This window comes from Salvelinus sp. IW2-2015, linkage group LG14, assembly GCF_002910315.2.
Source record: "Salvelinus sp. IW2-2015 linkage group LG14, ASM291031v2, whole genome shotgun sequence".
Taxonomy (NCBI): Eukaryota; Metazoa; Chordata; class Actinopteri; order Salmoniformes; family Salmonidae; genus Salvelinus; species Salvelinus sp. IW2-2015.
This window is the reverse complement of record NC_036854.1, coordinates 4,928,589-4,950,481: the sequence shown is the minus strand read 5'-3', so window position 1 is coordinate 4,950,481 and position 21,893 is coordinate 4,928,589. Positions and strand designations below refer to the sequence as shown.

Below are 21,893 nucleotides of genomic sequence, written 5' to 3'. Positions count from 1 at the left end.
AGGCAAGTCAGTTAAGAACAAATTCTTATTTTCAATGATGGGCTAGGAACAGTGGGTTAACTGCCTTGTTCAGGGGCAGAACGACAGATTTTTACCTTGTCAGCTCGGGGATTTGAACTTGCAACCTTTCGGTTACTGACCCAACGCTCTAACCACTGGGCTACCCTGCCGCCCCGGCACAAGAAGGATACATTTATAGATATTTTTTAAGGTATTGTTTGTCTTTGTTCATTTTTTTTTTTTTTTTTTTACAAACTCTTATGTTTTGTTTTATGTTATTGTACCAATACATTCCAGCTGATCCAGCAGAGGGCAGTAATGTTCCACTGTACTGTGGGGTGATAGGTCAGCTATAAGCTCCTCCCACCTCAGAACAAAACACTCTGAACACCTCAGACCACAGACATAGATCTAACTCTATAGCTCTGACAGACAGACAGATCTAACTCTCTACAGCTCTGACAGACAGACAGATCTAACTCTCTGCAGCTCTGACAGACAGACAGATCTAACTCTCTACAGCTCTGACAGACAGACAGATCTAACTCTACAGCTCTGACAGACAGACAGACAGACATCATGATCAGAGTTCTCCTCGCGGCTACTGTTTCACTCCTCTGGCTCACAGGTGAGGATAAGGTTCAGGATATCAGGTGAAGGTGAGGTTCAGGATATCAGGTGAAGGTAAGGCTCAGTATATCAGGTGAGGATAAGGTTCAGGATATCAGGTGAAGGTAAGGCTCAGTATATCAGGTGAAGGTAAGGTTCATGATATCAGGTGAAGGTGAGGTTCAGGATATCAGGTGAAGGTAAGGTTCATGCATATCAGTGAAGGTGAGGTTCTGATATCATGAAGAGGCTCAGTATATCAGGTGAGTAGGTTCAGATATCAGGTGAAGGTAGGCTCATAGTATATCAAAGTGAAGTAGTTCATGATTACAGGTGAGAGTAAGGTTCAGGATATCAGTGAAGGTAAGCGGATCAGAATCAGGGAAGTAAGGTCATGATATCAGGTGAAGGTGAGGTTCATAAGATATCAGGTGAAGGTCAGGTCAGTATATCAGGTGAGATTAAGGTTCAGGATATCACTGAAGTAAGGCTCAGTATATCAGGTGAGGTAAGGTTTCATGATATCAGGTGAAGGTGAGGTTCATATATCAGGTGAAGGTAAGGTCAGTATATCATGAGGATAAGGTTCAGGATTCAGTGAGGTGTAGTTCAGAGATCAGGTGAAGGTAGTCCAGTATATTCAGGTGAGGATAAGGTTCAGAATATCAGGTGATAGGTAAGGCTTCAGTATATCAGGTCAAGGATAAGGTCAGTGATATCAGGTGAAGCGTGAGTTCATGATACAGGATGAAGGTATAGGTTATATATCAGGTGAAGGTGTATAAGCTCAGTTATATCAGGTGAAGGTAAGGTTCAGGATATTCAGGTTGAAGTAAGGCTCTCAGTATATCAGGTGAAGGTAAGTTCAGATATCAGGGTGAAGGTAGAGGTTCAGATATCAGGTGAAGGTGAGGTCGGAATCAGTAAGAGTAGATATCAGGTGAAGTGAGGTTCAGTATATCAGGTGAGGTGAGGTTCAGGATGTCAGGTGAAGGAGGTTCAGATATCAGGATGAAGGTGAGGTTCAGTAGGATCAGTGAAGGGAGTCAGAGATCAGTATTAGTCAGCTATCTGTTTTATTATTGTCTCTCTGTGTTTCATCGCTCTTCTCTCTCTGCTGGCTTCTCCCAGTTCCTGTGTGTCCCTCTCCGTCCACCAATCTCCTCGTCATCTCACCAACGGCAGAAACACCTTAAAGATGACCTGCAGTCACATGACAAAAAATATGATAAGATCTATGTACGTCAGACACATGGACAACAGCTCCAGCTCATCCGCTTCCTGTCCTTTAAACAAGCTCTTGATGTTGCGGAAAACTTAACATCTCAGGCGACGCAGAGGATGAGGTTTCTGGGTCGTTGCAGTGAGGGTTGAAACACTGGGCTATATTATTGTGCTGTGAGTAAAAGCAAGTGAATCAGCTACACTTGCACTACACACAAAACCCCTACCCCTTCCTCTACACTACACACAAAACCCCTCCCCCTCCACGACACACAAAACCCTCCCTCCCTCTACACTACAACAAAACCCCTCCCCCTCCCTCTACACTACACACAAACCCCTCCCCCTCCCTCTACACTACACACAAAACCCCTCCCCCTCCCTCTACACTACAACAAAGAGTGTCTATTATATTGACAAGATATTCGAGTGACTGCTCTAAAATGGAAAAAACAACGATGTCTACAAAACAGAAGGCAGCGGGAAGAGATGAGATCAGGTGGACCATTCTAGCCAATGAGACGGCAGATACGCGTGTGAACAACAGCCATAGAGATAGATAGAGTCATCTTTGTATGCTTTGCCAATATAGCGTCTGTGACAATGGGCGCGCCATTGAATATCTCCATTTTAAAGTAGTCAATTTCTTTCTTCTTCAAAGAACTTTATCCAGTCAATTCGTTTTGTTACTAAAGCACCTTATACGACCCACCACTGCGACCTGTATGCCCTAGTCGGCTGGCCCTCGCGACATGTTCGTCGTCAGACCCACTGCTCCAGGTCATCTACAAGGCTATGCTAGGTAAAGTGCCGCCTTATCTCAGTTCACTGGTCACGATGGCTACACCCACCGCCAACACGCGCTCCAGCAGTGTATCTCACTGATCATCCCTAAGCCAAAACCTCATTTGGACGCCTTTCCTTCCAGTCTCTCTGCCTGCGACTGGAACGAATTGCAAAAATCTCTGAAGTTGGAACTTTATCTCCCTCAACAACTTTAAAATCTGCTATCCAGCAGCTAACGATCGCTCAGCTGTACATAGTCCATCTGAAACTACCCACCCAATTTACCTACCTCACCCCCCATACTGCTTTTATTTATTTACTTTTCTGCTCTTTTGCACACCAGTATCTCTTCTTGCACATGATCATCTGATGATTTATCACTCCAGTGTTAATCTGCTAAATTGTAATTATTCGATTTATGCCTACCTCATCCTTTTGCACACATTGTAATAGATTCTCTTTTTTCTCTTTTTTAACCATGTTTGACTGTTTTATGTTTACCCATGTGTAACTCTGTGTTGTCTGTTCACACTGCTATGCTTTATTTGGCCAGGTCGCAGTTGCAAATGAGAACTTTTCTAACTAGCCTACCTGGTTAAATAAAGGTGAATAAATAAATTAAAAAAAAAAAACTCGCCAGCTTATAGTCTTAAAAACCGAAATGAGTTACCTCTGGTCCATTCAGCCATTCCTATGGGGAAAATTAATGGGGGGGGGGGGGGTTAGAGGTGTTTGGAGTTATAAACGTTGGAAGAAGGTCAGAGGTTAAACACAGGAGATCTTATATGTTTTGTTCTATGAGATAATATCATCAGGTAACATGGCATTTATTCATTATAAAACGTTTATATGCTTTATGTTGTTTTTCTGATTTACATAAAAGGCTTCGAAAATCTGATGAAGATATGTCACTGAACCAAACGTATAAGATTTATCCATAAACCCTACTCATTCATAACCCCATAGGCTTTGTCCAACGATCCATGGCGAGTTAATGCCTACAAAAAAGACGCCATTACAATTGCTCCCCACCCAGTTGACTACTTTAAAATGGTGGATTCCCTCAATGGTAATGTGTATCAAAACGGTTGTATCCATGACGAGTCCTCTATATATTCTCTATGACAAAAGGCACAACTCTGATATAAAGTAGAATAATTCAAAGTTGCCAAAATGCACGTGCGTCTACTTATACCAGTGCATTCGTACAATCTAACCATTATCAAACTTCTATTAGATCAAATAAGCTTTGGTCCATTTCTTCCTCCAGGTGAGAGGAGGAGAGGAAGAAGAGAGAGAGACAGAGAGAGAGAGAAAAGGAGAGTGAACGGAGGAGACGTTCAGACTGTCCCTCTTTCTCTCAGTCATCTGATGTCTGTCAGGATGAAGCTGCTGCGTGTGACTCTGGCTCTCCTCCTCTCTGCCAGTAAGAACTGTCCTCTACTTACACATGACCGGCTTCACAATCAGCAGTGTGGAAACTGATATTCTGTGTGTTCAAAGTCACCTGATCATTGTTCCTGCGATCGTTGAAATTACAGAAATGATTTTAATTTGTAATCACTTTCAGGTTGATACTTACTTCATAGATGTTTAATGTTTCATGTATTTTTTCTTCACAGATTACTGTGTCGGTGTAACAGTTCAACAGTCTCCTGTCCAGTCTGTGTGTAGAGAAGGAGATGTGTCAGTCACTCTACGGTGTTACCATGACGACAGCAGCTACTACTACATTCTGGTACCGACAGAGAGACAACAACATGGAGATGCTAACATATTCTCAGGGCAAGGCGTGTGGAAATACAACCTCCTTTGAGAAGGATGTACATTACACCATGAGTAGGCCGGAGCTGACCAGATCCACTCTGGAGATCAAGAACCTGGAGGTTGGGGACGGGCTGTGTATTTCTGTGCTTCCAGTACAGCACGATGACTCAGAACAGAACACTTCCTTACAAAAAACCCCTAGAACCACAGGAGGAGGGGGAGAGGAGAGGAGGAGGGGGAGAGGGGGAGAGGAAGAAACCATATCAGAGAGAAGGAGGAGAGGAGGGGGAGGTGTAGTGGTGTGGTGACATCTCTAATTTCTTGGTATTTTGGTCTTAGTCCTCCATTTATAACCTTTAATTTTAATTGTAGATTTTTTTCAATTGTAAAACACGACCAAAAAACAAGCAGTGAAGAAGAACAATGTTCTCATGTTGGGGCTCTCCGTCTTCTTCTGGACTCGGGCTCGTTTCGAAATGACCTTCAAGACATTCCACCATGTTGTCAACAGACACACCTGAACCACAGAGAACCTGTCAAAAGTGACACGCGGAACCACAGAGTGTCACGCCTGCTCCCGCTCTCCCTCCCTGGTGCTCGAAGGCGCCAGGCTAACCCAGCATTACGCACTCCTACACCATCAGTACGCACACCTGCCTTCCCCTAAACCATCTTCCTGTTAATGGTTATGGAATCAGAAAACTGATCTGTTCAGATACCAGTTTTGTGACCTCTTACTCGCTGGCCTAGTCAGGGATTCTATAGTCATATGTCATGTCTATATTAGATTTTGCGTGGCCAATGTGGTCAAAGCGAGTTTTTCTCCTCCTCTTTTCTCCGCCCATATCCTGACCGACATGTGTCACCTCAGCTGAGAACTCCTATATGGTCGCCAGATGGCTAGTTTTCTTGCTGAAAGGGAGTTTGAAATATTAGCATTATCACATAGGCACTTTTTGAAATGACCTCCAAGACATTCCACCATGTTGTCAACGGAGACACCTGAACCACAGAGAAGTTGTCAACAAGACACCTGAACCACAGAGGAAGTTGTCAACGGTGACACCCGAACCACAGAGAAGTTGTCAACAGAGACACCTGAACCACAGAGAACTCGTCAACGGAGCCACCCGAACCACAGAGGAGTTGTCAACGGTGACACCCGAACCACAGAGAAGTTGTCAACAGAGACACCTGAACCACAGAGAACTCGTCAACGGAGCCACCCGAACCACAGAGGAGTTGTCAACGGTGACACCCGAACCACAGAGGAGTTGTCAACGGTGACACCCGAACCACAGAGAAGTCGTCAACGGAGACACCTGAACCACAGAGGAAGGATTCATTATGACCACTCCCTTCCGTTCGAAAATGAGAGAAACCATGAGGGAACGCTAACTAGTTACATGGGAGCTAACAGGCTAATATTTAAACATGACATTTATTTAAATATTACATTTTTGTTGAAGAGAAACAGAAAAATGATAGAATTATAATACAGATCACACAGTCTCAGTCAAGTGAAAATGTAGCATGTCTTCATTGGGATTCTACTTTATCTATGTTAGGCTGTGATATCGTTCTCCTGTCTAGACTACTCGTCACCGCTATCAACCAGTACCTAGCGGGTACAAGTTATTAGCTAGCTATATAACGTTATAACCTGACAACATTGACGCTCAATATATTTAGTTAAATTCTCAGCAATATTCACAATTGAATTCAGGACAGAATGCTTTAATAGTATGTGTTTTTGTTGTAGCTAGGTAACTGTTGTTAGCTAGCGGCCATAGCTTCCTCTCCAACTGGTGATGACAACAGAGGAGCGATGCCTCTGCTGAGGGTACATGACTCCTTGCCCATCCAGCATTGGCCCACACAGACAGAGGTATACTTACCGACTATTTTTTTATTTGATTTAACGGCAAGTCAGGTAAGAACAAATCCTTATTTACAATGATGGCCTACCCGGGCCAAACCCTCCCTAACCCGGACGACGCTGGGCCAATTGTGCACCAACATTTTCAGCTTCAGGAAATGTGTACAGATCCTTGCGACATGGGGCCGTGGATTATCATGCTGAAACATGAGGTGATGGCGGTGGATGAATGGCACGACAATGGGCTGCTCAGGATCTCATCATGGTATCAATGTGCATTSAAATTGCCATCGATAAAATGCAATTGTGTTTGTTGTCCGTAGCTTATRCCTGCCCATACCATAACCCCACCGCCACCATGGGGCACTCTGTTCACAACATTGACATCAGCAAACGGCTCGCCCTTTACGACGCCAAACAAGCTGTCTGCCATCTGCCCGGTACAGTTGAAATTGAGATTCATTGTGAAGAGCACACTTCTCCAGCATGCCAGTGGCCATCGAAGGTGAGCATTTGCTCACTGAAATCAGTTACGACGCTGAACTGCAGTCAGGTCAAGACCCTGGTGAGGATGACAAACACGCAGATGAGCTTCCCTGAGACGGTTTCTGACAGTAGCGGTTATGATATGAAGGTTTGGCTTAGAACGGGGGGGTTTTGCATGGTCACAGACAGCTGATGTGTTGTGAAGGGAAAAGGTGAGAGGAGAGAGCATAGATGCGAGAAGCAATTCTACAACGAACAAATTAGTCCTGCTATGTGTATGTGGTTAGTTTGAAAGTGAACTGTGTTTGTGTGTGATCAGGGGTGTATTCATTCCGCCGATTCTGTTGAAAAACATTTTCTTAAACGRAAGAAAACAGAACGAAATGAAATAAACATACCTGAATTTGTCCAATTGAAACTCTCGTTTGCAACTGTTGGACTAATGAGTACATCCTAGATCAGCTAGATGCAGGCCAGAGTGAGCAAGGCGGTATTGAATGTGTCACTGTCTGTCACCTTGATTACAAAAAATGTCATCTGACCTGCCTGTGAACCTACGTTGTAACTGTCATTCATAGGCTAGGTTTAGCAACCTCATGATGAATATAGGGAAAATTTGAGAATCATGTAGAAACCTACACTTCATGTTACATTGAACTGGATGAATGGAATATGAATGGCAGTCATCCAATACGCTGTAATAGAAATGAGGCCATGCTCATATAAAACAAATTAGTCTCTCTCATCTTAAACTCACGAACGCCACTGATCCCAACCACCAACCTTGTTCTGGTTAGCGCTGAGGGAGTCGATTAACCTGAGGCGTGTACAGGCACAGGCTAGAAGGGATACAGCTCTTGTCAAATGAATGTCAGATTTCACTTTTCGTAGCAGGTTAGGATAATTAGGTTAAGGTTAGGAAATGGGTTAGGGTTAGCTAAAATCCCCCCCCCCCCAAACAAAACCACTTTTTACGTTAATTGACAAAAGCTTGCCCTTCTAGCCATGACCGCTAAAGCGTTAGAGAGGAGTGCCCTTCTTAAATAGATCATCTGCACTGCTCGGTCATGTGTCAACAAGGCAGCATCGTCCAGAAACATACGTCTCTTTTCCATAGAATACATTATTGAATTTATAATTACTTTTCATTTGGGAAGACAGAGCGCGTTTTTATAAAAATAAATCACTTTTGGAAAACAAATAATTCCACTCATTACTCCACGTGCTTAACCTACTGTACCTCACTATTGTTTAGAGTGCTCTGACACCGTATCTACACCAAGAGATTCATCCTCAATTCATCCTCAGATGCATCCTCAGATCCATCCAGATCATCTCAGATCATCCTCAGATCTCTCAGATCCATCCTCAGATCCATCCTCAGATCCATCCTCAGATTCACCTCAGATCCATCTCAGATTCATCTCCCAGATTCTTCAGCCTGAAGTTTGGGTTCATAATAGAATTTGTTTTACATGATTTACCACACAATTAATTTACCACATATTTAATTAACTACGTATTTAATTAACCACACATTATTTAACCACACATTTAATTAACCACATATTTACTTAACCACACATTTAATTTACCACATATTTAATTTACCACACATTTACTTAACCACACATTTAATTAACCACTAATTTAATTTACCACACATTAAATTTACACCATTTAATTTACCACACATTTACTATAACACACATTTTAATTAACCACATATTTAATTTACCACACATTAAATTAACCACACATTTAATTAACCACATATTTAATTTACCACATTTAATTAACCACACATTTATTAACCACACGTTTAATTAACCACATATTTAATTTACCACACATTTAATATAACCACACTTTATTTAACCATTCACAGTTGGGGGCAAAAAAAGTATTTAGTCACCACCAATTGCAAGTTCTCCATTAAAAAGATGAGAAGCTTGTAATTTTCATCATAGGTACACTTCAACTATGACAGACAAAATAGAAAAAAAATCCAGAAATCACATTGTAGGATTTTATGAATTAATTTTGCAATTATGTTGAACGAACAATATGATTAGTTGTGTTAAACATGAATTCCTGGTAGGTCATTTGATGAAGATCATCAAGGGTTAGTGATTTCATTTTATCTCTATTTCTGCTTTTGTGACTCCTGTCTTTGGCTGAAAAATATGCTGTGTTTTCTTGATTGTCCGGTGACCTAACACATAATCAGTTGTGGTGCTTCGCTGTAACCTTTTGAAATCAGACACTGTTGGGATTAACAACAGATTACTCTTTAAAATGTATATAGATACATGTATGTTGAGGAATTTTAATTATGAGATTTCTGTTGTTTGAATTTGCGCCACCTGCACTTTCACTGGCTGTTGTCATAATTCCGTTAACGGGATTGCCAGCATATTTAAAAGAGCTGTACCATTTTGAAAGCAACCGCTTAGGCTGTCATTGACGCCATGTTGTTTACGCCATTTGTATATTCTAATGTACAGCAATAATGTTTGGTGGCGGGACAACAACAAAAAAATGTTAGTGAAATATTAGCTTTGTCTGAAGCCAAGAAAAGCAGGAAATTCAAAAGTCTATTTACATGAAAAAACAACGTTTACTATAATGATATATTATTATCCAGGCACATTACAAGTACATGAATGGTTGTAAACCAACTCTGAGAGTGTGATTAGGCTGTGTGAGAGGTTTGATCCTAATCACCCGTCCAATGTGAGGACTATGTTGTTGAAGTACAGGGAGATCACTGAAGCAGGAGACGAGCTCCGTAATGGACGCTGAAACTGCCTTGTTAGTACATCAGTCAATTAGATGTTGTATTTCCCTTCTTTGCATTCACTTGTAAGCTAATGTTTTCCCTTAAAACGCTGTTTTTCTGATGAATAGATGAACACATGGTGTGTTTCTCTGACGTCGACTGGTCATGGAGGTATCCCTAGTATACAGTGGTGTAAAGTACTTAAGTAACAATACTGTAAAGTACTTCTAAGCTCGTTTTTCTGGGGGTATATGTACTTACTATTTATATTTTCACAACTCTTACTCACTACATTCCTAAAGAAATAATATGCTTTTACCGTACATTTTCCTGACACCAAAAGTACTGTTACATTGATGCTAGCAGACGAAAATTGCTAATTACACTACCAAAAGTACACCCGGTCCTCCCTATGCTCTTGATCTGGAGGACTCACTAAACAGAGAACATCCTGTCTCCACTTACTGCCTGATTCTGGAGACTTACTAAACAGAGAACAATCTGGTCTCCCTACTGCCTGATCTGGGACTCACTAAAGAGAGAACATCCCTGGTCATCGCCTAACTGCTCTATCTGAGGACTTACTAAACAGAGAACATCCCTGGTATTCCCTACTGCCTCTGATCTGAGGACTCACTAAACAGAGACATCCCTGTCCTCCTATGCTGCTGATTCTGGAGGACTACTAACAGAGAACATCCCTGGTTCCTTACGCTCTGATGGAGGAACTCACTAAACAGAGAACATCCTGGTCCTCCTACTGCCTCAGATCTGGAGACTCACTAAACAGAGAACATCCCTGTCTCCTATGCCTCTGATCTGGGTATCACTAAACAGAGAACATCCCTGTATGCCTACTGCTCTGATCTGGAGGAACTCACTAAACAGGAACATCCCTGGTCACTACGGCTCTGATCTGGAGGATTACTAAACACACATGCTTCATTTGTAAATTTCTGTCTGGTGTTGGATATTGCCTCTGGCTAACTAGGATAGAAATACACAAAATCAAATGTGCCAATCTGTTTGCTTAATACTCAGGAATTTAAATTATTATATATTTACTTTTGATCTTAAGTATATTTTAAACCAAAAATACTTTTGGCTTACTCTCAGTAGTGACTTTCATATCTTGATATTTTCTATTAAGGTACTTTACTTATTACTCAAGTATGCAATGGGGTACTTTTTCACCATGCTGGTATAATAAGCCTACCTTGATATCAATGAAGCTCTTCGATTAAAAAGGGAGACATTTCTCAGAGATGATCCTACACTTGACCCCTGGAGGGTAACTGTGGGATTACACAAAGTCTAATCTATTCTGTTTCATTCAATTCCATTGGCTTGAGATATAAAACAACACTTTAAGATTATCCCTAAATACATTTACCTTTTATACAAACCATTCCACAATATAATGATACTGTCATCTAAAGCAATACCTCTACCAGTTAAATAAAGTTGAAACAAATATAATAAAAAAGATATGATCAAATGTAATTAGAATCAAGTTAAAGGTAGTGCACGTTTTAGACTGGATCTTGTCAGCCCTGCTCTGTGATGGCTGTTACTGTCACATGATGCAGCATGGCAGGGGGAGAGGAGAGGGAGAGGGGACAGGGCTGTGACTTGACAGCTGTCATTTACATTTTGAAAAAAAAACATTACCGCCTTCCTCCTTCTCCTCCTCCTCCTCTCCTCTCTCCTCCTCTCTCTCCTCCTCCTCCTCCCTCTCCTCTCCTCTCCTCCTCCTCTCCTCCCCCTCTCTTCCTCTCCTCTCTCTCCTCCTCTCCTCTTCTCCCTCCTCTCCTCCTCTCCTCCTCTCTTCCTCCTCCTCTTCTCTCCTCCTCCCCCCTCTCTCCTCTCCCTGCTGCTTTTCTTAGTACTGCTGACGGAAATAGAAGTTGTCAGTTTGGACCAGGATCCAACTCCAGTAACACAGTAAAATGTGATGATATTAATTATAAACATTACATTTGGATATGTCTTTTTACATTGTCTTTTATGTATTTTCATTAAATCAATCAATAAAAAAAAGTCAATATCCAAACGTAAATGTTTTATTATTAAAATCGTGATTGGCTGTTTCTATTTATAGGGTCAGAACAGGATCCAACTGCAGTAGCCCTCCGTGCCGACACACCTGCAGACAGAGACTGAGAGACTGAGATGGTGACAGAGATACAGAGAGAGAACAGGGGAGGGGAAATAAACAWCAGAAAGAACAGAACGAGTGTTTTTGTGTGATGCTTTAACACTGTGGGGACAGGGGGCCACGGTGATACATTTACATAGAGACGCCGTACCAAAACCTCCTACCGTTCACTTCCATACAGGAGAGGGCTGGGGCCTATTCACACACTACTACAGACTGTCGAGGAGTCTGGAGAGATGCTTCGATAATACTGAAGGATWAAACAAGATTTCAACCAATCTTCAGGATTATAAAATCTACTTTATTGGGAGCATTTTCCTGGACAAGACAACAAACTTATGAAGTCAGATTTAGTTACATAAGGGAGTTTGTTTGATTCCTGTTTGACCATAAAATCTCCTCAAATGCATTGCTGAACTCAGTAGTTCTTTTAGAGTATCTCTGAGTATCTCTGAGTATCTCTGAGTATCTCTGAGTATCTCTGAGTATCTCTGAGGGTCTGTGAGTATCTCTGAGTATCTCTGTTTATATTCCCTTGAGGCTGAATGACAAAGAGATCTGAGGTATTTTTGGAAGAGGAGACAAACGATGTGACACTGGAAGTGAGGCCTACTTTGGGAATGGAACCAAACTCACTGTTTTAGGTAAGTCCACTTCAGATMAATGGCATTGATATAGATCTGTAACCCTGAAGATGTTTGATTAGTGTCTATGATACAACTGAACTAAATGGTTGATGTGAAAACACTGTGACTTCAAKRCAACCAGCCTTCTTTGGCAATGGAACCAAACTCACTGTTTTAGGTAAATACTTTCTCATCTATAGACTTACTGTACRTGAKYATGTTATGTTTATGGATCTAATGYTTCATTTGAACAATTGARTAGTATTAAAAAGCGGGTATTATTTTAGYTGCCAAATGCYTAGACAAGTTCAGTAGCTAGTGGCTGGTACATTACTGCTCAGTATGTCTGCACTGTGACAACTATAATCCWGCYTTCTTTGGAGCCGGAACCAAACTGACTGTTCTGGGTAAGAGAATATTCACCATGATGGAACTAATGGGACTCTATGTGTGGTTTAGGGGCTTGGTGATGAGTTAGTTAGTTGATTATGGATTCAGTACATTAGATTAGTTCATAGTAGTGRTACTCCACTCAATGCTTTTTGATGTTAAGGCTGTWCACTGTGCCAACTATGAGGCCTATTTTGGACSAGGCACCAAATTAACAGTTCTCGGTAAGTAATCCGTACACTATGTTTGGCGTATGGACAATGAATGTGAGTGAGACAACATACTCGTGAGAAGAGATTTCATATCGTAATATTACTGTATGTTTGAGTCATCTGTGTCGGTCTTGTAAACTGGTTAAAACATGGTGTTGATTGGTAGGACGTCTTGAACAATACAGTTATCTAAGGTAATGTACGATTGGGATGTAAAGTTAACGAGAAAAGGACTTGCTAGACAAGAGCAGGGTTCCACTGTACTGTGTTAGTAGTGCCAGCCAGGCTCCAGCACCTCCATATATCTACATCTAGAGCAGGGTTCCACTGTACTGTGCTAGTAGTGCCAGCCAGGCTCAGCCTCCATATATCTACATTAGAGCAGGGTTCCACCGTACTCGTGCTAGTGTGCCAGCCAGGCTTACTTCGGTGGAGGACCAGGTTGACTGTTCTAGGTGAGAAATGACACTGAAAAAGAGCCGTAATCTGTTGGTTATAAACCATGTAAGCTATGTGGTTATAATGTATGTGGTTGTAAAGTTTATTAGAAATTGTACTGTAACAGAATGACTGGGTGGTATCTTTAAACGTCCTCCTGACGTGGTTACATACAGGTGAGTAAATCCACTGTGCTATGGTGTCAGCCAGGCTTACTTCGGTGGAGGAACCAGGTTAACTGTTCTAGGTGAGACTGACACCAACATTATAACGTTTGCACCTGATTGGGATGTTTTAAAACTACATGTAATTGAGCACCTTTCCATCTTATGGTTACAACTGTAGGATACAGTGTGTGGTTGATATTCATGGATTGGAATGTGACCTAAAGATGTCGAGGTGGAACGCACTTGATTTCATTATGTAAAATAGTCACCATCATTTATTTGGTTATAAACTATGTCAGATTCACCACCCGCCAGCTGAATGTCTCAGAGTTCCTGTGAAGAGTTTTTGAATAACTTTATTAACAGAGTAACAAATATTGAGTGAAAACAAAGTCGAGAGACAGTAAAGATACGGCCTTGTGTCTCTGTGCTCGTACTCGGAGGCATATTTTGGAGGCACCAAACTCACCGTTTTAGGTAAGAAAAATGAACAATGAACTGTGTGGACTCTATCTGACAAATGTACACGAGGAGTAACCAAGACCAACAAATTACATTTGGCAATACAGAAAATATCTAATTTGACTATACGTCTAAATCGTGTTAAAGTAAGAGAGTGTATTGATGGATCACAGTAAAGGCATTAGTTATGTGCTCCAGTCATCATGGTAAGGTTAGGGTTAGTTATGTGCTCCAGTCATCATGGGTTAGGGTTAGGTTAGTTATGTGCTCCAGTCATCATGGTTAGGGTTAGGTTAGTTATGTGCCCCAGTCATCATGGGTAGTAGCGGTTAGTTATGTGCTCCAGTCATCATGCGTTAGGTTAGGGTTAGTTATGTGCCTCCAGTCAAATTCAGGGTATAAAGCTGTCTGGCTCCGTGCCCAGACACAGTCTACCTTCATTATAATACTTGTTATTAGCTAGAGGGGAAGAGGTTCCTTAGCAGTGGAACCAGACACAGTCGACCTTCATTATAATACTTGTTATTAGCTAGAGGGAAAGAGGTTCCTTAGCAGTGGAACCAGACACAGTCACCTTCATTATAATACTTGTTATTAGCTAGAGGGAAGAGGGTCCTTAGCAGTGGAACCAGACACAGTCGACCTTCATTATAATACTTGTTATAGCTAGAGGAGAAGAGGTTCCTTAGCAGTGGAACCAGACACAGTCACCTTCATTATAATACTTGTTATTAGCTAGAGGAGAAGAGGTTCCTTAGCAGTGGAACCAGACACAGTCACCTTCATTATAATATTGTTATAGCTAGAGGGGAAGAGGTTCCTTAGCAGTGGAACCAGACACAGTCGACCTTCATTATTAAACTTGTTATTAGCTAGAGGAGAAGAGGTTCCTTAGCAGTGGAACCAGACACAGTCGACCTTCATTATAATACTTGTTATTAGCTAGAGGGAAGAGGTTCCTTAGCAGTGGAACCAGACACAGTCGACCTTCATTATAATACTTGTTATTAGCTAGAGGGGAAGAGGTTCCTTAGCAGTGGAACCAGACACATCGACCTTCATTATAATAGTTGTTATGCTAGAGGGGAAGGGTTCCTTAGCAGTGGAACCAGACACAGTCTACCTCATTATAATACTTGTTATCAGCTAGAGGGGAAGAGGTTCCTTAGCAGTGGAACCAGACACAGTCACCTTCATTATAATACTTGTTATCAGCTAGAGGAAAGAGGTTCCTTAGCAGTGGAACCAGACACAGTCGACCTTCATTATAATAGTTGTTATCAGCTAGAGGGGAAGAGGTTCCTTAGCAGTGGAACCAGACACATTTGGCATAGAATAACAAAATCCAACAACCAAAGACAGCAGGTTGGGGGTGTAAAGGCTAGCTAAACTCTGCTAGTACTGAGTAGGAGGAAGGGTTATCTCTGTAGCTGTGTATCAGTGTGAACACCAACCAGGCATACTTCGGCAGTGGCACCAAACTCACAGTTCTGGTGAGAAAACTGATTCTGTCATCTGTTATTTATGCCGTCATGGGTTTATCTGTTACTGAAAGAGACGTTGTATAGTTTTTTTAAATCCGGTGTGTGAACCAGAGATGGCGAGAAAATCTCTTATGGTTTATAAAACAATGTTCCAGGCGTTGGTTTGTATGAATCTATATTTGTGTGTTGTATCAGTTGAATGGAATGCATAATAGTTCAGAACAGGCAAAGTAACAGATCTGTGTCAGATGTAATCCAGTGTCTGTAATGTAGAGTACGCGTATGTCTCTGTGGTACACGGATAAGGCAGAGTTTGGTCCAGGTACCAGACTCACTGTTCTAGGTAAGGGATTCAGCTTTTCAACTTGCTTTAAAAAAATATTGCAAATACATCATCATGAAATTATTTTTAATTAATGGGTTTGTTTGCTTTGAATTCCTGGTGTAGTGAGCATGAAAATATTCATGGGGGGAAAAAACATTGAAGCTGTACAAAGAGCTAATGATAAAATGAATTAGCCCTATGCTCTGTCGACATAGACATGCTTAGAAATACAGTATTACTTCCTTTGCTACAAGCCAAACTACTGCAAATAACCAATGGGGAGCTAGAATCCTCTTGGTTTTCTGTCTGTGAGTATTGTGGTGTGCTCTGGTGGTTATCCTGCCTACTTTGGAGAGGGAACTAAGCTAACAGTTCTGGGTAAGAATCACTGCTATATACTGTTAGAATACTGTTATAATACTGTAAGAATACTGTTATAATAGCGTAAGAATACTGTAGTAATACTGTAAGAATACCACAGTAATACTGTAAGAATACCACAGTAATACTGTAAGAATACAGTTATAATACTGTAAGAATACTGTGGAAATGCTGTAAGAATACTGTTATAATACTGTAAGAATACAGTTATAATACTGTAAGAATACTGTGGTAATACTGTAAGAATACTGTTATAACAATGTAAGAATACTGTAAGAAGAATACTGTAATACTACTGTAGTAATAATGATACTCTACGAATACTGTAAGAATACTGTAAGAATAATAATGTACGAATAATACTGCAAGAATAATAATGTAAGATTAATACTGTACGAATACTGTAATACTACTGTAATAATAATACTGTAGGAATAATACTGTAAGAATAATACTGTAGTAATAGTAATACTGTGAGAATGACGCAATAATAATACTGCAAGAATAATACTCTAAGAATTCTGTAATACTACTGTAATAATAATACTGTAGTAATAATACTGTGATGATGATGTGATACTAATATTTTTAATAATGATGTAGTAATAATTTTATAATAATATTGTACTACCAGTGTGATAATAATACTGTTATAATACTTCAATAATAATACTGTGATACTACTGTAATAATAATACTGTGATAATACTTCGATAATAATACTGTGATACTACTGTAATAATACTACTAATACTACTGTACTAATACTACTAATACTACTGCAATAATACTACTGGAATAATAATACTGTGATACCACAGTAATAATAATATTATACTACTACTGTAATACTACTATAATAATAATACTAGAATTATACTGTGATACCACTGTAATAATACTGTAATAATAATACGGTGGTAATACTGTAATAATAATACTGTAATACTACTGTAGTAATAATACTATAATAATATTGCAATACTGATGTAATAATAGTACTCAAATAATAACGCTGTAATAATAATACTATAATAATACTGTGATAACACTGTCATAAAAATACTGTAATACTACTGTAATAATAATACCATAATAACACTGTGATAATACTGTAAAAATACAAATGTATTACAACTGTAATAATAATACTAATACTACTGTAATAATACTATTGTAATACTAATACTGTAATAATAAAACTGTGATAATACTTTCATAATAGTACTGTAATACTACTGTACTAATAATACTAATACTACTGTAATAATAACACTGTAATAATACTGTAATACTACTTTAATAATACTACTCTAATACTGCTGTAATAATAATACTGTAATACTACTGTACTAATAATACTAATACTACTGTAATAATAACACTGTAATAATATTGTAATACTACTTTAATAATACTACTCTAATACTGCTGTGATAATAATACTGTAATACTACTGTAGTGATAATACTATTCTAATACTGTTATAATACTACTGTAATAATAATACTGTAATAATACTACTGTAATGACAATACTGTAATACTACTGTTATAATGCTGTAATACTACTGTAGTGATAATACTATAATAATACTGTAATAATACTACTGTAATAATAATACTGTAATACTACTGTAATAATAATACTGTAATACTACTGTAGTGATAATACTATGATAATACTTTGATAATACTATAATAATAATGATGTGATACTACTGTAATAATAATACTGTGTTTAATACTGTGATAATACTGTAATAATACTACTGTAATACTGTTATAATAACCTCTATGTTCTACTCAGTCTTGACTGATTACATTATATAGGGGTGGTACAGTTCAGTAACAAAGTGGTTCTTTCCAAGCTGCTGTCYGACACCCTCTGTTTCTATATGTTTGACTTGGCACACATTTTGTAATTAATGACATTCTGTGATTAATGTCATTTTGTGATTAACACATTTTGTGATTCATGTCATTTTGTAATTAACTCTCTCATGTTCATTTTGTAATTAACTGTGTTTTAAATACTCAGGTTCAGGTATGATGTCGACAACAAACAGAGCATTGAATTGAGTGTTAAAATATTCCACTGTTTTCTCCCTGCAGATCCAAACATCAGCGTCACTGAACCCACAGTGAAAGTCCTTCCACCCTCCACTAAGGAGTGTGAAGACAGAAACAAGAAGAAGAAGAAGACCCTGGTGTGTGTGGTCACCCACTTCTACCCCGACCACGTCACGGTCTACTGGCAAGTCAACAATGTCAACACAACTGCAGGCGCGCGGACCGACAACAAGGCTTGTGGGATAAAGATAGTTTATACAGTATCACCAGCAACTGAGAGTCCCAGCCAATGACTGGCACAACCAAGAACAGTTTCACCTGCAATGTCATTTTTTACAATGGGACTGGAAATACAACTGCGAAACACACCATTAGTGGAGATCTCCATGGTAATAAAACATGAACACTGTCTGTGTTTAATGAGAAGAAAGAGATTTGACTGAACTAGTCCACTAGTTTTGAGGCTCTAATGTATTCCCTGTGTCTAATGGTACTGTGGTGTATAATCTCATCTGAAACTCTCCTTCTTTGTTTCTTTAGGTCAAATTGGGGGAGAGATAACGACAGGTAAATGTGCCCATTTATACTACAGTTATTTTTCTACATTCCAGGCCTAGATCATTGGTTGGATCCCAGGACCGAGAAAACACAGGCCTAGATCATTGTGTTGGATCCCCAGGACCAAGAAACACTGCCTAGATCATTGGTTGTGCTGTATTTTTCTCAATGGACGATCTGCTAACAAAATCATCTGATACCACTTAATCAAGGTCATTTGAATGTATTATTGTCCTTGCAGATGACTATGTGAAGAGCACCCAGACTGCCAAGCTGGCCTACAGCATCTTCATCGCTAAGAGTACCTTCTACGGCCTGGTCGTCATGGTTATGATTTGGAAGTTCCAGGTGAGTTSACTAGAACTATGACAAAGGTTCATCACACAGCCATCTCTCTCCTCTTCTATCTATGCCTTGTGCTAGAGGAGTCCCAGATCAGTTTTGTACTGTCTTGCCAACTCCTCTGGTCAGGGTGACAGTGACCGCACAAACAGATCCCACTGGGCACACCATATCATTTCAACGTGGATAATTGGGAAATATTTGGTTTAGATGTTGATCAATGAGATTACAATTTATATTCACCCAATCAAGAAGACAGCCAAAAGTTYGTTGAATTTCCAACGTGTTATCCCCATGATTTCAACCATCTAAAAGCACAACCAAGTTCAAATGGGGYAAAAAKTATGTCTGATTTTTGGGTTTATTTGTCAACCAAATGTCTGTCATTGCTCTTTCAACCATTTTAAAGCACAACAAAGTTGAAATGGGGAAACAGTGTCAGATATTTAATCATTTATAGAATGGATTAATGTGTTATCACTGTGCTTCGTCTAATAGCAGAACCAAATGACCTGGATTTCAGTTGAGAGTTACATTATAGTACATGGTACAAGGGATCAATGCCATTCGAGATTCTATTCCGATTTTAAGCTGAGATCTCTCAACAAACCATCCCACGAAAAAAACAGCTTAAAACAAGATGGTAATAATCAGTGACGTCATAGCTAAGACTTGGTTTAAAACCTTGAAGACAGATGAACTCTCCAGTAGGAGGTCTGCCCAGACTAATGTTTATGTTTCTGATAGAGCCATGACCTTGATTATCTGATATTGTTTTGAATCTATCAAAATTCAACATATTTTGTTTAGTTGTTAGTTTACCATAATGACACAATCTTGTGATTTTAAATTTCACCCCCCCAAAAAAAACTGTTTACGTCGATTACTTTGTTTTAAAAACCAATGTATATTCCAGTAGATTCCACGTCACAATACGTTGACAAATGACGTTGAAACAATGTTGATTCAACCAGTTGTTGCCCAGTGGGGGTCACAGGACAGGCAGGATAGCAGCACAAACTGATCTGGGATCCAGTGGGATTCTACAGGCAGGCAGGATATTGCAGCACAAACTGATCTGGATCAGCCTAGCTATGGGCTAATGAAGGTTCTAACTGGCACCATCAGGCTAGCTATGGGCTAGTGAAGGTTCTAACCTGGCACCATCATGCTAGCTATGGGCTAATGAAGGTTCTAACCTGGCACCATCAGGCTGCTATGGGCTAATGAAGGTTCTAACCTGGCACCATCAGGCTAGCTATGGGCTAATGAAGGTTCTAACCTGGCACCATCAGGCTACTATGGGCGCATGAAGGTTCTAACCTGGCACCATCAGCCTAGCTATGGGCTAATGAAGGTTCTAACTGGCACCATCAGGCTAGCTATGGGCTAATGAAGTCTAACTGCACCACAGGCTAGCTATGGGCTAATGAAGGTTCTAATCTGGCACCATCAGGCTAGCTATGGGCTAATGAAGGTTCTAACCTGGCACCATCAGGCTAGCTATGGGCTAATGAAGGTTCTAACCTGGCACCATCAGGCTAGCTATGGGCTAATGAAGGTTCTAACTGGCACCATCAGCTAGCTATGGGCTAATGAAAGTTCTAACTGGCACCATCAGGCTAGCTATGGCTAATGAAGTTCTAACCTGGCACCATCAGGCTAGCATGGGCTATATGAAGGTTCTAACTGCACCATCAGGCTAGCTATGGCTAAAAGGTTCTACCTGCACCATCATATAAATAAAACCTTGATTCTATTTCTGTGGGCCACATAATGTCTTTATCCTGTATCTCTGTGTTCCCATACAGACACAATACTGTCTTTATCCTGTATCTCTGTTTCACATACAGACACCATACTGTCTTTATCTGTATTCTCTGTTTCCCATACAGACACCATACTGTCTTTATCCTGTATCTCTTGTTCCCATACAGACACCATACTGTCTTTATCCTGTATCTCTGTGTTTCCCATACAGACACCATACTGTCTTTATCCTGTATCTCTGTTTCACATACAGACACCATACTGTCTTTATCCTGTATCTCTGTGTTTCCCATACAGACACCATACTGTCTTTATCCTGTATCTCTGTTTCCATACAGACACCATACTGTCTTATCCGTATCTCTGTCCAGACACCATACTGTCTTTATCCTGTATTTCTGTGTTTCCCATACAGACACCATACTGTCTTTATCCTGTATCTCTGTTTCACATACAGACACCATACTGTCTTTATCCTGTATCTCTGTTTCCCATACAGACACCATACTGTCTTTATCCTGTATCTCTGTTTCCATAGCAGACACCATACTGTCTTTATCCTGTATCTCTTGTTTCCCATACAGACACCATACTGTCTCTATTCTGTATCTCTGTTTCACATACAGACACCATACTGTCTTTATCCTGTATCTCTGTTTCCCATACAGACACCATACTGTCTCTATCCTGTATCTCTGTTTCCATACAGACACCATACTGTCTTTATCCTGTATTTCTGTGTTTCACATGCAGGGCTCCTCAGAGAAACAGATTTAACGGAATACAAGTGGCCCAAGGAGGATGTCCTGCATGGGTGTTCCATGGGATCAAGGACGGACTGGCAAAAGGGCAATTCTGGCAAATCCAGAGGACTGATCATTCTTTTAGCCCAGTGGGCCTGTCTAAATTGGCTTTAGTAAAGAAGCTTTAAGGAAAAACATGGGCAGGTGTGTTAGAAAACCTGGGCCGGTTTTC

General features: G+C 40.1%; 1 pseudogene; it reads left to right on the top strand.

The window, feature by feature from the left end:
* Positions 1-21,893, top strand: part of LOC111972893 (T cell receptor beta chain MC.7.G5-like) — a 34,033-nt pseudogene that overhangs the window by 3,377 nt on the left and 8,763 nt on the right.